At 47.6% G+C, this 16,846-nt stretch overlaps 1 protein-coding gene across 1 annotated transcript in view; it reads right to left on the bottom strand.

Moving 5' to 3' along the window:
• AFAP1L1 (actin filament associated protein 1 like 1) overlaps positions 1 to 16,846 on the bottom strand; it is a 58,474-nt gene that overhangs the window by 40,673 nt on the left and 955 nt on the right. The gene's annotated exons all lie outside the window — the stretch shown is intronic.

Raw genomic sequence — 16,846 nt, 5'->3', positions numbered from 1 at the left:
TCCTCTAGGTTGTGCCTTCATGCTCCTTTTCTCAGCCTCTTAATCCAGGGCCTGTGCATACGCTGTTCCTTCTGCTTGTCAGAACTCCCTTCTCCTGCCAACCAGTGATGCCCTTCTCCACTCTCTGCTCACTCGTGACTGCTTCAGGGGAGTTTCCCCTGTCTTCTCCACCACATCTGTCCCCCTATTTTATAGTATGATAGCATCACTCTCTCTCTGGTATGTGCCATGGTGAAATGTTACATTTAAGTATGCATTTCTTCAATTAACATCAGCTCCCACAACTTGAGCCTGAATGCCTTAAGGGCAGGAATAGCACCAGCTTTTGCTAGTACCTGACACAGAGTACATGCTTAAGTTATTTGTGGAATCAATGAATTCTTGATGCAAACTTAAGAGTTGCTAGTCTAGTAGTTAATGTGATTGAAAAACCGTGTCTTTAATAGTGGGTCGGCATCATAAAAAGATGCTTAAAAAAAGAAAAAAAAAAGCAGGTAATAATAGTCCCGGGAGCAGAAGAAAGCAGAGGTTCATTTTCCTACTTGGCTAAACTCCCCAAACCCTATTTGGTTGAGCTTATATCCCTTGTGTGAATACGGCTGCCAACAGATTCAGTGATGCACATTTTGTAGTTGGTGGATTTTAATCCTAACGTAGGAATTGGGAAATAATAATGACTAACATATATTAAGCGACCCAAACTACTTAAGTTCAAGTCCTATCTCCTCCACCCCACCCCCCACGGCCTCGCTGTGCACCTTTGGGACACTTAAATTACTACATGTGTCTCATGTACATCACCAGAGACCTATGAACCTATGTACCTCATCTGTGGGAACGAGCCCTAATGCATGGAAATGTGCCTACTATGGTGCCTGGCACATAGTAGGTTCTCAATAAATGTTTATATTACTCTCTGTTTATATTACTCTTGCATTGTTATTCTGTGTTACCCTCTGCTTTAAACGATTTACTTGTATTATTCACACAATTTAATTCTTATGATAAGATGGGCTAGCCCCATTTTGCAGGTGTGGGAACTCCAGATTCCAGAGTGGGAAGAACAAGGAGGAGCTCCTCAGGGATGCCCGCCCCAGAGGTCCCTCATGGCAGTACTTCTGGCTGCCCAGCTCTGGGCTAAATGCACACCAAATGCCTACAGAATTCTCCCTTAATTTGTGGGTGCAGACATCTCTCCTTCTCCTGCCTACAGTCTCTTCCAAGTTGCTCCAAATCTACCTATTGGGGGCCACAGGGACACCTCACTTCCTCTGAATTCATAAGCCCTTCTCTTGGAGCCCAGGTGAAAGCCAAATAGTGGGCACAATGGCAGAGGGAACTGCGCTGGTTGGACCAGCATTATTGGTCACTAAAACAAACACTTCCTGTTGTCCCAGAGTGTTTGGGGAAGACCATGGGTCATGTGGGCTGGAAAAGAATGAAAAAGGAGCAGCAGAGAAACCCAGCTGCAAAGCCAATGTCTTGGCGCGGACTGCTTTCCAGGAGTTAAATATAGCCCCTGAGTGAAGGAGGGCCAGGGAGGGTCACCTTGGAGGGCTTTGTGCATGTTCATTACAGCTGGTGCAGGAAACACAATATCCTTTATGCTGAAGAGAATAGTACAGGTTTGACTCCACAAGCCAGAAGCGCAGAATCCTAAGGGAGGGAGGAGGGAAGAGAGAGGGGGAGGACTTGGGGGTTCGTATGAGAGAACTCGTTTGGGGCCACGCATCTGCTAGGGAGGAATTTGGGGTAAGTCACTCAACCGTCCGAGCATCCACTTCCGCTCTGTAAGGAGGGGCTCAGGAGGTCCAGGTGTCAGTTCGTGTGAGGAGAGAAAGGGTTTTAAACCGTGGATCATTATTAGGGATGTTAGGGGAGCACACTTCTCTGATCTGTTATTTCAGGAAGACAGGGAGGCCAGAGGTCAGGGAGGTCACAGGTTAGTTGGGAAGCAGGTCATAGGGGCCTTTTATGGGACTCTCTTGGTAGGATTCAGGCCAGGGTGACAGGCTCAGGGAACCTCCGAATCTTAAATGGCTTTTCTAGCAGCCGCTCTGCCCAGGCTCCCCCATCCACCAGCAGCACCCTCACTCTGGGCATCTGGTGTCCCAGCCCTGGGCCACCAGGGAAGCCATTTCCAGACAGGAGGGGGTGGGGCAAGCCACTGACTTCCGAGGAAATAGCTTTTGGCTGTGGGACTGGGCTCTCCCAGAATTGTTCCTTTGTCTGCAGATTCCTCCCTGTTTAGCTCACAAAGGAAATGGTTCCAGGAGGAAGTGGAAAACTGTGACCCACACATGCTCGTCCCCTGCACAAGATGGCGGCTGCTTCCGTCCAAGGCAGTCTGCACCATGTCCTTCACCAGAGTGGGGCAGAAGCAGTCCAGAGAGTGGCCCGGGATACCCAATGATAAAAGCAGGTAGTATTTTTTAAGCTGTTAAGTGATGTTCCAGATGTTGTGCTAAGCATTTTGTCTAGATGACCTCACTTAATTCTCATAATGATGCTGTGAGGTAGATACTGTTTTACACCTGACTCGTGAAGCTCAGAGATGCCCAGTCATTTGCCTAAAGGCACACAGCCAGCAGAACCCAGATTCAAACCTAGACTTAACTCTAGAGCATAAGCTCCCAATTGCTGCATTATAAGAGCTTCTGGCCTTCTTCTTCTAACGGGGGTGCTTTACCCCCAAAGCTTGCTAGAACCAGCAGTGAGCGCCTCAGGACTTTCCCCACTGCATTCACAGGTTCCGGGCCCGAGGTCTAGATGGAACAGGGCTTTCTGCTTCTGAGAAGTTTGAGTTTGAGGACCCATCCCACCAATACCCTGGGGCAGACACTGAAGACATCTGGGTAAGTGTGTGCAGATAATAATAAAGATATCCAAGAATGACAGTGAGCATTTATTGAATGCTTCCCATGAGCTGGGCACCGTGCCTGACACTTTGATTTCTTTTCTTTTCTTTTTTTAAAATATTTAATTTATTTATTTATTTGACAGAGAGAGAGATCACAAGTAGGCAGAGAGGCAGGCAGAGAGATAGGGAAGCAGGCTCCCCGTGGAGCAGACAGCCTGATACGGGGCTTGATCCCAGGACCCTGAGACCATGACCTGAGCTGAAGGCAGCGGCCTAACCCACTGAGCCACCCAGGATAGAACTTCAGGGGGCGCCTGGGTGGCTCAGTCCGGCATCCGACTCTTGGTTTCTGCTCGAGTCACGATCTCATGGGTTGTGGGATCAGGCCCCAAATAGAGCCCACCATCAGGCTCTGGGCTTCATGCTGGGTAGAAAGTCTTCTTAAAGATTCTCTCCCTTTCTCCCTTCTCCCATTCATGCATGCTCCCCTGGCCTCTAAAATAAGTAGATAAAATCTTAAAAAAAAAACAATAAGTAGAACTTCGGGTGGATAAGAATTGAGTTAATCCTGACCCTTGCTTCAGGAGACACTGTCTTCACTCTTTCAGACATTCTCCACTTGTATTTACTTATTTGTTTATATGATCAGTTATTTTTGCTAATGTAGTAAGGACCCACAAATCTGCCATTCAAAGCAAAAGCCGGGGTTCAGATGATATCTTACATCTAACTACGATCCCGTGCTTCTTGGCGCTGAAACCCAGCCTAACGGCCATCCTGAATGCTGTTTGTCACACCCTGTTTTCCCTTATATATAGTGCCATTGCAACTAGACATAGCCACAAAAACTTTTTAAAAACCTATAGTTGTTTCTAACTTTATTAAGAGGGCATACAATGCTATAGGTAATCTTTGTGACTTTTTCTTTACTATTATCCTGCCAAGATCCACCCACATCGCTGTCTATCATTGTGGTCACTCATTGTGGTCACTCATTGTGTTCTACGACAGTCCATTACTGGAATAGTCTCTGTGGCCGCCACTCTGTGCCTACTATACTTCACCTAATCTTTGCAGTAGCTCCAAAGGAGCTCTTCTTATCCCCATTCTACTGACAAGAAACTGAGGCCTAGAGAGACTAACGGAATTTCTGGAGGTCCCACGTGCCAAGTTTGAAACATTCCGGTTTCTCATTCCACCGTGTTTTAGTGTAGAGGAAAATACACTGGCTCTAGAGCCAAAAGCTCAGGGCTCAAGTCCCAGCTCCACACTTAATGGCTGTGTGACCTTGGACTAGTTGCTGCATGTCTCTGGGCCTCAATTTCCTTAAGATTAAAGAGGAGTGATGGTGGCTGCCCTTCAGTGCTCCACTGAAGCTTTGCAGATCAGTGAAGTGTGATTATTCGTATATATATCATCCGTTCCGCCTCTCCCCCAACGAACCACACAGCCTCTGCAGGACTCAGGAGATGAGTCGGAAGAACAGTGCTCCCATTCAGAAATGCAAAGGATTAGGTTGACAATGAGCTCACAGAAACCTCAGTGTGATAAAAGAACCAGAAAATCATCAGTAAATGCCTCAGGCTGAACTCTTAGGAACATACGCTGTACTTATCTTTGTTATGTTTGATGGTTTGTTTTTTTTTAAGTCACTTTTTACTATGTCTTACCTATTTTCACTATCTGACAGCCCACTCCAGCTCTTTGTTCATGGTATTTCCTCTGCATGGCTTGTTCTCCTCTAACTGCTGCCAAATACTGTGTGGTCTGATTTAGTGTCTGCCTCTGGTGTCCAGTGCCTAGCACAGTAAAGGGTACACAGCAGGTGCACTGGGGACAGATTGACTGACAACCCAGAACTCAGAGAAGGACCACGGACTAGGGAGAAGACCAGGTAAATCCTACCTAGGACAACGGTCTCCAGGAGCAGAAGGGCTCATGGAGGGGGTGAGGGAGGCAAAGAGGGGGAGCAAACTTGTCCCCTGGGGGTACCGGGGGCACTGGAGGATAGAGCTGCGCGGTAGCTCAAGACCACACCAACTTAAGGAAATCTGAACTAAGAAGAGAGGCAGATGTCCCTTCCAAGAGGGGCGGAGCCCCAGGGGACAGCTCTTTCCCAGGGAGGTGGAAAAAGTCAGTACAATGGGGAGGTGAGACACGGGCACCCAGAGTAACGCCTGGGATTTGCCTTTCCTAGCTTAGAGACCCAATGTAGGAGATGTCACCTTAGTTTTGTCATCTGTGACACAGAGGTCATGAGAGTGCTCCCCTCAGAGGTTGTGGTAAGTGGAAAGGGAGTTCAGCCTAGCCGTTCCCTCCCTTCCTCTCTCGCTCCTTCCCTCCTCCCCTTCCCCTCCTTGCCTGCAGAAACCTCCCACTGCCAGCTCTGGAATGATGCCCACCAGGTGCCCAGGACTCCAGGCTGCAGGGAGGAGTGCAGCCATCCTGGGGCAGGCCCTGGGGGACCCCCAGGCGGATTCCTGTCCCCAGGGCTAGGGCAAGACTCCAAAAAAGTGATGACAGAAGGTCCTGGGGATGGGGGACTTGAATTGCAGAGAGCTCGAGACAAACATGTCTGTTTCCACATCAGATCTACACAACTAACTCTATTTGAAAATGGATAGACTCTGAAGTTTTAAGTTTCTCTGTTCTTAACCGAAACACAGAGGTGAGCTAATGTTTCCCAGTCTGCTGTTTGTGTGCCGCTCCGAACTGGTCACCTCCTTCCAGACTCAACCTTCCTACTGTCACGTGAGCTCACTGCTGCCTCTAACGATTTCCCCCAATGGCAACACTTTCGAGGACCCCCTCCTGCTCACACCTGCCCGATTGACAGCTCCCCAGGGCCCCCGACACCAGTTTCCTCTGTGACATAGATGTGACATAGATGCCCGAAGACCTTCCCATGTGCTCCCTATGGCTAATCCCCGATTCCTCTGTCGTTTCATCCCTTCCCAGGATAGGCAGAATCTAGAGGGAGAACGGCTACAGGGGGAACTTGGATCCCAACCTCATTCTTTAAGAGAAGTGATCATTTACAAACCTGTATTTTAAGTACTAGGCATTATTTTATTATTATTATTTTCTTTAACTAAATGCTTCCTGTGTGCTGTGTGCTGAGTGCCTTCCTTGCATGAAGCCAATGACCCCTTAGGGAGACAGGAGATTGTGATCTCCATTTTTAGTTGAGGAAACTGAGACCCTGGGGGATTAAGTGGATGAGGGGAGCTAGGATTCAAACCCTGGGCAACTTGAAACCACAGCCAGTGCATGGAGCTCTCCCATTATGCTGCCTCTGTCATTAGTTACAAATCCCAGCAACCCGGCTTCTCAGGGACTGGCACACGTCCAGCTGGGGACCTGGAGGATAAAGCCCTACTCTATCGAAGGAAGACCTCTACCTGATCTTCTGGGCTGTAGGCACGCCCACCCCGCTGCACACTGAGCGCACTTCTGGGGCTTTCTTCTTTTCACTCTGGCTCTTTCTCTACCTAGATGCTGCCTCCCCAGGGTATCTGAGGTTCCTGGCTAGAAAATGCCCCTTCAATGCTCTGTATTCCCTGATGGACAGGGAATGGGCATGGGAATGGACATGTCACAGGCATGGGGGCCTTGCTGGGAGACTCGGGTACAGGGACTCTGAGCTTCCCCTCGGCCACCCCTCAGAGCTGCACCTGGTTGCTGGCCATGAGGAAACGCGATCTGTCTTTCTGGCTTCCCAGCACACTCCTAGATCAGTTTTCTTCTGGGTTCAAGTGGAGCTAAAAAAAATCCCCCTTGGTTTCATATCAGCTGCATCTGCTCTCAGCAAACCCTTCAACAAGAATGGGCAGGAAGAATAAATATTTATTCTACAAACGAATATATCTGATTCCATCTTCAAAAGAAAGCTGCCGTATAAATTATCATAATTTCTCCATTCTAAGATGGCATCGATTTAAAGATGTTTTATCTGCCTAATAACAGCTTTTGGGAGGAAAAACAGAAAAATGAACTAATTGATATATCAGTTGTGAGACATGTTCTATTTTTAAAAAAAAAAGTATCTCAGTATCAGTTAATTTTTTTTTTTTCTAAATATGGTCCAATTCAATTCTCATTTTATTTTTTTTTGGCTCTGGTATTATCAGAAAAAAAAGCTCCCAAGCCTTGCTTAACTACTGTGAGACATGGCAGGTTATCCGCAAGTATCTTGGCCCCCTTGCAGTGCTGTTTAGCACTGTGGGATGCTGGGTCAGTGCGGGTACAGCATGGCCACCCATGCGCTAATGGCAGCTCTGAGGCCCCCAAAGCCAATGGACATGATTTCTTCCCAGCAGAGATTTCGTCTGAGCTTGCAGATACCTCACGACCATGCTGGTGGTCCCATGGAAAGCCCGTTGGAGCCCATCATAGAACCTGAGGCAAGACACTGCCCCTTGAACCTCAGTTTCCCCAGATGTAAAACAAGAGTCATAGCGTAAGATAGGTGGTCTTCTAATGGAGTTACGGGAACTGTGGAGCTTCCTTCAGGGCTGCCTTGGGCGTAGGAGGGCTGGAATGGACTTACTGCGTTCTCACTCCCACTTCACTCTGAACAGTTCTATTGCTTAACATTTTATTTGCAGAAGGATTCTGGGACCAAAAGTACTTTGAAAAACATGAGTAAATGGCCTTCTGGGGTCCTTCCAACACTACTCTTGAATACATACTCTTGTATGGTCTAAAGGATAGAGCTTCCTTTCTTAGTCTGGACACCGTCAGAATCCTTTTTAGCACAGTGCTCTGCGTCGATACTCCCAAACTCTTTGTAGTCTAATCCAAGGGTTGGCAAACTTTTTCTATGAAGGACAAAATAGTATGTATTTTAGGCTTTACCGACCACATATGACCTCTGTTACAAGTACTCCACTCTGTTCTTGTAGTGAGAAAGTCATAGACAATGCATAAGGAATGAGTGTGTCTGTGTTCCAATAAAACTTTATTTACAAAAGCTGGTGATGGGCTGGATTTGGCTCGCAGGCCAAGGTGCACAGATCCCTGCCTCATAATACTAATACTTCGACCAGAAAGACGAAGAAACTGAAGCCTATGGAGGGGGTTCTAGGAACTGGGTTTGCTTGGGATCCCTGTCTCCCAGACAGCGGACGTGCTTCCACGGCCCCACACAGCTCATGTACCTGTGACTCTTAGCCCGATTTCAACTGCGGGCTACCCGTTTGAGGGCATGGTGCCTAGAAAAGACACGTGCCCCACTTCTGTCTCTCAGAAGATCAGTTTTCCCCAAGGCTCTAAGAGGGCTATAAAAAGCCACCGAGCGGGCTGTCGACAAATTCCCCAGAGCTGGAATGACTGCAATGTGGTGCCACATTCTGTCCCCACTGCGGCCCGACAGCTGCTCCGGGGAGGAGAATCACGCCGGACGGGCTCTGTACCTCCACCCTCATCTGGGGTGAGGCTGGGATTCCCCAAATGGAATTTTAGATGGAGGACAAGTCCTGCCTGGGGCCTCTTTCTTCGTTCCAGGAGGATGAGAGCTTCTTGAATCCTGAACACTAGAACTCTGAGGGCCACAGTGGGAGGAGGGGAAAGGGTAAGAGATAAGATCTTATGCCAGCTGCCCGGCCATATCACTCACTGACGGAAGGTGCTCCCTTTCTCTCCCCCAGTTCTCAGCACCCTCTCTGCCCCGGCCTTGAAATCCGGACCTAGTAAATCCTAGTAGCTTACCTAGCAAGTCCTCCTTATAACTGACTTGGGGATGACCCTCCAGCATTCAGTGAAAAACTGAGGTTTGGAGGTGGGCAGGGCTGCGTAAATAGAAGGACCTTTCTAAGGCTCAGTTTCTTCATCTGTAAAATGGGGATACTTAAAAATATGTGCAATAAACTTGCAGTTATCTAGCAAAAGTAAATTACGGGAAATAACTTTAAAATCCAACAGAGGGCAAAGTTACGATACACATTCTTACTGAATTCCCTTGGCAGGTGAGATGGCACTGCTCAAAAAAGATAAGAATCACAAATATACCAAACATTGTCCACGCGTTCGCACACTGACATGAGCCACGTTCCTTCTTGGGAACACACTTAATGGCCTACTGCAGATCTACATTTTGCCATAAACTTGTTTTTGTTTTTCTTTTTTAAAAGAATTTATTTATTTATTTGACACAGAAAGAGATCACAAGCAGAGGGAGCAGCAGAAGGAAAGAGAGAAGCAGGTTCACTACTGAGCAGGGAGCCTGATGTGGGGCTCGATCCCAGGACCCTGGGATTATGACCTGAGCAGAAGACAGACGCTCAACCGACGGAGCCACCCACTCGTTCCTGCTGTAAACTTGTAATACAAAATCATATTCATATTTTTATAATTCACACACATGCCCTAGCTACATGCGGTACAGATAGTCTTAACCATAGCCATAGGCAGCAGTTTGGGATGGAATTTTCCATCCAAATGAAACAATGAAACAAACGACATGTTTGCTGTACAGAAAGGCTAAAATACATCAAACTCGCGGTAGTGCGAGCATGAGAGGACCCCTTGTCAAATGTAGATGCCCCGACTCCCAGTGAATGCTCAGTGGGCTCTTCTACTGAACATTCGTTCTGTGTGAAACACTGGCCACGAGAAGACAAGACCGTCCCAGACCACAGGACTCGCAGATAACTAGAAGGGGCATTTCAGTTAGTGCAATAAAATCTTCTAAAAGCCAAGACTGAGGAGGGCAGCGGTCACCCCAAGTCAGAGAGGAGGTGGAAGGGGATGTGACAGAGATGTTTGCACAATGGGGTGATGCTGAGCTGGTCTCTTTTTGGACGGGGGTGGGGGGACAGCAGAGACATCTTTCTGAGACCCAGTGTTTGCATCTGTCCGATGGGGACTCAGCTGTCCACTCCACAGGGCTTTTACCAGGGTTGAGAGAAACCACAGAAGAGAAACTCAGGCTGCAGGGGTTCGCAGAGAAAGGCGTTTAGTGGTCATTTTTGTCTGAATATCCCTATGACACAGGTTCCTTCTTGTCCATGGCAACCCCCGAGTGTATGACTGTGGAGAGAGAGTGGGTATGGTTACAAAAGGCTGCACAGGCTCTGAACGAAGCCTTCGCCGTGCTCACCATCCCAACACTGTGCTGCAGCGGACACAACCGGTAAATGTAGAAATTCTTCTAAAAGTTTTAAGTGTTGTAAAAATATATGTTCTCGTGTTGCCGAGTGAGTGGCTGAGCCAAGGCGAGGCTGTGGGATCCTGCTTCCATGGCCAGACTCATGTCTACTCTAAACTGTGTGCTGAGCCATTTATTGGAGATGGATCTCCTCGGGCTAGAGCTTACACACCCTGAGAGCCCACAGCAGAGGGCAGGGTGGGTAGGGAACAAGAGGCCCCAAGGTGAACACTGGCATGCCTAAAAGTCCACTGGGCACAGACTTGTTGTTGTTGGGTGTGGGGGGGTGTATTCAGATTTATTATGGACTACAATAGAAAAATTGCTTGGCGTTTTAAAGATAAAATGAGACATTTCAGAAGACTACTTTGGATAAAAGATCCAGACCCTAGAGTCCCACTTGGCTGAAAAGTACACAAGACTGTGTTTGAGACAGCAGCAGGGAATCCTGGCAGGTGTTTGGGCAGGGTCAAGGGTCATGATAAAAGCAGGTCACTGCTTAAAACAGTGAGCTCATCAGACTCAGCTGGGAGCTGTGCAAACTCACACAAACCCAAGCCTCACTCCAGACCCACTGATCAGATCTCTGGGGGCTTATTTTCAGTGGGCCCCACGGGAGGGGATTCTGATCCCAGCTGGGGTCAGACAAACCGAGAGCGGTCCTCGGGGCAGGCTGGAGAAGGTGAGAGCAGAAACAGGAAGCTCTCATGGGGTGGAGGAGAAGAAGCCATAGACATTTTTCAAGAAGAGTCAACAGGATTTAAGATCTTCTTGGATGAAGGATGAAAGCAAAGGAAGCAATGAGTAACGATGAAGCCTCCGTTTCTGCGTCCCTAAGGTGAGACTCATTGAAATGGAGAATCCTGGAGTTGAAAGTGGTCATATCCAACTTCTATGTTATAAATTTTGTATTTTTTCATTCATTTACTCAGCATCTCAACAGAGGCTTTTTGAGCATTTACTATGTGCCAAGCATGAACTCTGGGTGCTAGGGGAAGAGCTGTGAACACGGGTAAGAGGGGCCCTGCCCCCACAGAGCTCACGTTCACAGCTAATTCAATCCCATGACTGATTCTAATTATGAAAATAGCAGCCAAGGAGGAAGGAGGGCCCCTGCCTGGGAGATTGGGATAGATGGCCTTGAGGAAGTCAGGTTTGAGCAGACAGCAAAGGATGAGCAGGACTGAGCAGGCAGAGCTACAAAGCCCAGTGTGTGGAGACCCCGCAGCCAGAGACGGACAGGGCACAAAGCAAGCAGGTGACAGACACGGCAGCATCCTGAGGACCGTCATGGAGATTTTCGTTTATATCTTAAAAACACTGAGAATCCACTGAAGGGTTGAAACGTGACCCGATCTATAGTTTAAATGACTGTCTTTAATGGCATCAGGTCCTCTCCTTTCTGAATTCAATCCTTGAGTGTAATTTATAAGACCCATTAAAAGTTATGATAAAGTGCAGTTTATTCTTTATTAATTTTTTTATTTTTAAAAGACTTTATTTACTTATTTGACAGACAAAGATCACAAGTACGTAGAGAGGCAGGCAGAGAGAGAGGGGGAAGCAGGCTCCCTGCTGAGCAGAGAGCCCAATGCGGGGTTCGATCCCAGGACCCTGAGATCATGACCTGAGCTGAAGGCAGAGGCTTAACACACTGAGCCACCCAGGTGCCTTGACAAAGTGTGGTTTAAATAAAAGGTGGATACTTCAGGCGGAAGTCCCATTCTCTACAGTTCACAAAGGGGCCATGCCTAGAGAAGTCACTTGAATATTAGGTGACAGCTGTTCTTTTTTTTTTTTTTTTTTTTTAAGATTTTATTTATTTGTCAGAGAGAGCGAGCACAGGCAGACAGAATGGCAGGCAGAGGCAGAGGGAGAAGCAGGCTCCCTGCCGAGCAAGGAGCCCGATGTGGGACTCAATCCCAGGACGCTGGGATCATGACCTGAGCTGAAGGCAGCTGCTTAACCAACTGAGCCACCCAGGCGTCCTGGTGACGGCTGTTCTTAGTTTATATGTTACTATGGTCCCCATAGGAAGCATTCTGTGATTCCCTGATCTGTGGCCACTCAGCCTCTGCTTCCTATGTCCCTGGCCAACTTCAGTTCTCGTAGCGGATAATTCTCATTTATGTGCTTCTCCTAGATCAAGCCCAAACCAGCCTCTCTTTGAGCTCCTGTACAGCCTTCTGGAGGGTGGTTCTATTATCTCTTCTACCGGACTGATCCTGTGTCCCCCTTTCAAATTCGGTCTTGTTCACAAACAGCCCCATTTCCTCCAATATCTCCTCACGTGGTTGTGTTGTTAACAGAAAAAGAGAAACAGGAAAGGTGATCTGATTTGGTGGTGAATAAGAGGAGTTCAAAACCGGGTCACTTGGAGGTCGAGATGACTTCTGGATGGAAATGCACCATAGGCAGGAGGTAAATAATGCAGGATTGGACCCAACTCATGGCTGAAGACGGACCCTGAGCATCACCCGGGAGGAGGTGTGGCTCTCTACACAAGGGAGTATAGGGAGAGAGCTGAGAGTGTGGGGAGGGAGGGGCAAGGGTCTTTAAAGAAGAAAAAGCAAGTGAGCCAGAGGGCAACACGGAGAATAGCAATTCGTGAGCACCTGCCATGGGCCGGGTGCTGGGCACTGTGCAAATAATACCACGGTCCAGTTTCCCAGTTCTGGGTGTCATTCTTCCAGCTTTGCAGACTGAGGTGACAAGGCTTAGTTGGTTAACTTGCCTGAGGGGTGGAGAAGTCCAGAGGCTGTGAGCACTGATAGCAGTGGGATTGAGGGACAGGAGGAGACGCAAGAGACACTAGGAGGGTTGGAGCAGTGGTTATTTAATGGAGACTTATTTGATTCCAAAATGCATGCTTTCTTCATCTCCACCAAGTAGCAGAATACATTGAGAGGAGTCCATAGTGGGTCAATAACACTACAGAGAAGTCCAGGGGATGGGACTCAGATGAAACAACATGGAACGATTTGTGACCCAGAAGAGCGGTCTTTCTGCAGAAGGTGTGATTGGAAGGGAGAGGGCAGGCAGCGCACAGGGTGTGGGGGACGGGGCTGGAGGCTGACATGCTGACTGTGTACTTGAGAAGTTTGGCCGGGAAAGGAAGGAGGAAAACACTTAGGGGTTGAGGGCGTGTGTGCATGCGTGCGCGTGGGCAGGGAGTTTAATTTTTTGTTCAGTTGCATGTTTTTTTTTTAGAAGGGTAAGAGAAGTATGAGAAGCGGATGGTATCCAAACACAGGATTGTTTTTCCCAAGCAAAGATCAGAATGGAGTAATGATAGGCTTCTGGCAGAGGTTAGGGAGGGAGGAACTTACTTGGCAGGGTTCTCACCCATGTGAGAAGGGGGGTTTGAAACTGATATTTGAGGGAGAGGCAGAAAAAACCTTGACTACAATGGAGAAGCCAAACACCATGGAGGCTGAGTGGATAAGGACATGGAAGCAGTGCCCAATGATAGCAGAAGCCACTACATGGAAGAGAGTAAGTTCAAATCTCATGGCCCCATGGGACCACATACACCCATTGCCAAGAGTGGCTGAAATCCAAGCAACTGTATTTGATAAATATAATAGCTATCCCTCCTGAATGTTTCTTAAGAGCTAGCCTACATGTATTACCCTTCCCTATGACACTGCAAATGAAATGAAATTGAAGGTCAGAGAAATTAATTTATCTAACTCATACAAGATCATACAGCTTGAAAGTTGCAGCGCAAACTCAAACCCTTGGGGCATCTGGTTGTTCAGTTGGTAGAGCATGCAACTCTTGATCCCAAGGTCATGAGTTCAAGCCCCACATTGAGCATGGAACCTACTTAACAAACCAAAACACCTCAAACCCACATTTATCCATTCTCTGAACCATTTCAGCTTTACTGAGTCTCCAGGCTGACAAAGAGGATGTCGCAAAACCTATTTGGATGGAAAAGATGAATATGGTTGAGTATTCCTTTCAGAAGGCCGGTAATGGACAGGAGTAGACAATGAACTTGCATGTCAGGGAAGAGGTAAGTCTGAACGGCAATTCATGGCCTTGGTGGTGGAAGTTGGGTGGTGAGTCACCGTGGAGAGCTCATTCTAGGAGCAGCTACAGGTTGCTTGGCCCATGAAAGCTGGATAAGGAAGATGTGGCTTTCCTAATATATATCTCAAAGCTGGTCCAACAGTGGAATGATAGAATGGGTTCTTCTACCATCTCTTGAACAATAAAAATCTCATTTAATGAAAGGCAGAGTTTCAGATTATTCCTTGAGTTGCCCAGAAGACAACCTGCTCTCCCAAAGAATACAGACTGCAAAAGAAATTCCCATCTTGGGTTGAATTCAGCTTGATGAAAAAGAACTAGTTGTGAAGTGGAAAGGAAAGGAACCTTGGGGGAAATCAGTGACTTCCATGAGGCAGGCAGATCAGACAACACCTTGGACATTAAGAAGGCATATGACAAAATCAGGAAAATATTAGACCAAAGTCTTCAAAGAGAGAATGACTTGAGAAGACTGGGAAGTTTGCAGAGGCAAACTTACATAAAGAAACAGCCAGTCAGTAGGCAGGAATAAATAGGATAAATAAGGGCAAGTGGAGACATTGGCATGTGTATTAATATTTTATCAGTCACTCAGAGATGTCAGTTGGATGGTGGTGCAATTACTGAAGGTCAGAGATGGATTTTCAAGAGATAAGCAGCACAAAGGAGCTCCAGGACACAGAGTAGGTTATGACACAGGCCCTGTCCTTGATGTGCACAAAACTGTCTAGCTCAGTTCTTAAAACAGAGTAGGGACTCAAAACTCTGTCATCAGAGTCAGACTAGCTTGTGGAAGGACCAAGTGAAGCTTTATAAAGCAATTTTATTATGCAGAGTCTAATGAAAAAAGACTGTAATTACAATAGCATTTATTGAGTGGGTCCAACATGCGAGGCATTGGTTGAAGTATCTTCCATGCATTTAATATTTACAACAACCCCAAGAAATAGCTATTATCAGTATCCATATATTTTTTTTTAGCCTCCTATGAAGACAGAGAGTTAGTTAATTTGTCCTGTGGAAGGTGGTGTCTATGGACATCAGTCTATGATTCTCTTTGTATGATGTTCATGAATCGGGAATTCCTACTGGAAGAGATTTCATTATAAGCGGTTTCTCTGTTCTGGTGTCCTACAAATCTTGCTCTACTCACAGAAAGACACACATTGTGTTAGTAGAGAAATCCTAATTCCCAGGTTTGTTTTCATTCTCAAGGCGGTTGACTTTGGTGCTGAGCTTTTGTGTTGTCATGGCTGCTGAAGATCTGAGCAGCACAGGTGAGGTGTGGAAGAGGCCCCTGGAGCTGGCAGGAAGATGTGGCATCCAAGCCTGGCTCCAGGGCTTGGGCAGGTCACCTGCCACCGTGGAGGCAATCAGCAGTAAGCTGAAGATCGACTTTGGTTCAAACCTAGCTCTGTCCCTTACACAGCAAGTGATTGGGCAAGTTCATGTCAATGACCTAACCTTGCTGCTCTGGACAGGAGTGTATCCCCCTCTACTCCCCCCCCCCCCCCCAAATCCATATGTTGAAGCCCCAACCTTCCAATATGACTGTATTTGGAGACAGGGCCTTTAGGGAGGTAATTAAGGCAAAATGAGATCATAAGGGGTGGGCCTGATAGGACTGATGTCCTTACAGGAGCAGGAAGAGAGATCCACTCCCTGCCTTCCAGAAGCTTCCATCTGGGCAGGGAAGGTAGGCACAAAGCATACAGCGGGAGAACTAACTCTTAGAGTAACAGCATAATGAGATAAGAGTTGCGAAGGAGAAGGAGAGTAGGTGGGGAGAGCCTGCAGCATGGGAGAGAGTTCTAGAACATTCTGAGTACTAACAGAGCCCCAGGAAGTCCAGTTTCCTAGCAGTAGTGCTCTGGAGATAGCCTTCTTAAGTGAGGTGTCAGTTACTAAGCATTTAAAGCTAACTGAATTATTGTCACCCTTGGTCAGTCTAAGGATGACATAGTCCTCCCACAATTCTGAGCAGACTAGATAGGGATTTTTGTACTGGGGACCAGACAGGGTGATATGTGACAACTTTCTCTATCTCCAGGGTGGGGGTGGGGGCTCTTTGGTTTAGATGTACCACGTGGGAGGTGGGAAGGGAGGGCTGAGGGACATTAGAGGTGCCTCTTCTCTCTACTTTTCCTCCCTGGTGAGTGTGTATACTCTCTGTAAACCTATCCAGGAGTCGGCTAACAGGTGAGCACTGCTTTTGGGATCACAATCTCTGTCTCCAAAACGCGGATCAGAAGCCCCGCCCATTTCCTGCATGCCCTTCCAAGCATGAAAGGAGGTGTAGCGGTATTTTGTGCTGAGAGCAGGTGGGTGGAAAGGTTTTCCCCAGCATCTTGAACTGGAAGCTGCTGGGGTTTCCTAGAGCCCCTGGGAAGTCCTTAAGACTGGCTGTCCTGTACTGGGAGTGCAGGCCAGCTTATCAGGAAACCTCACGCACTCATCCCTGACCCCAGTGCTCTCCTAACCGCTTCCACACCCACCCGGTCACTCTTCCCGCCCCCCACTCCCTGCCTTGGGGGCCTCAGCACAGAAAACAAACAGATGGATGAAAGGTGTGAGATTATTAAGGAGGTAGAGGAATTTTCCATTAATAATAATAACAACAACAATAATAATAATGCTTCTCATGTCGGCACAGCATTGACCAGTTTACCAAGCGCATTCCCTACTGTGATCGCTCAGCCTGGCAGAGGTGGGTGGCTGGAACCCTGGCGTTCTGATCCCCAGCGTTCGACACTGCCCCCATATCCAAGCAGGCCACTACTTCGCAGACACATGTCTTTGAA

The sequence above is a fragment of the Mustela lutreola genome, chromosome 5 (assembly GCF_030435805.1).
Source record: "Mustela lutreola isolate mMusLut2 chromosome 5, mMusLut2.pri, whole genome shotgun sequence".
Classification (NCBI taxonomy): Eukaryota; Metazoa; Chordata; class Mammalia; order Carnivora; family Mustelidae; genus Mustela; species Mustela lutreola.
This window is presented reverse-complemented; position numbering and strand designations above follow the sequence as displayed.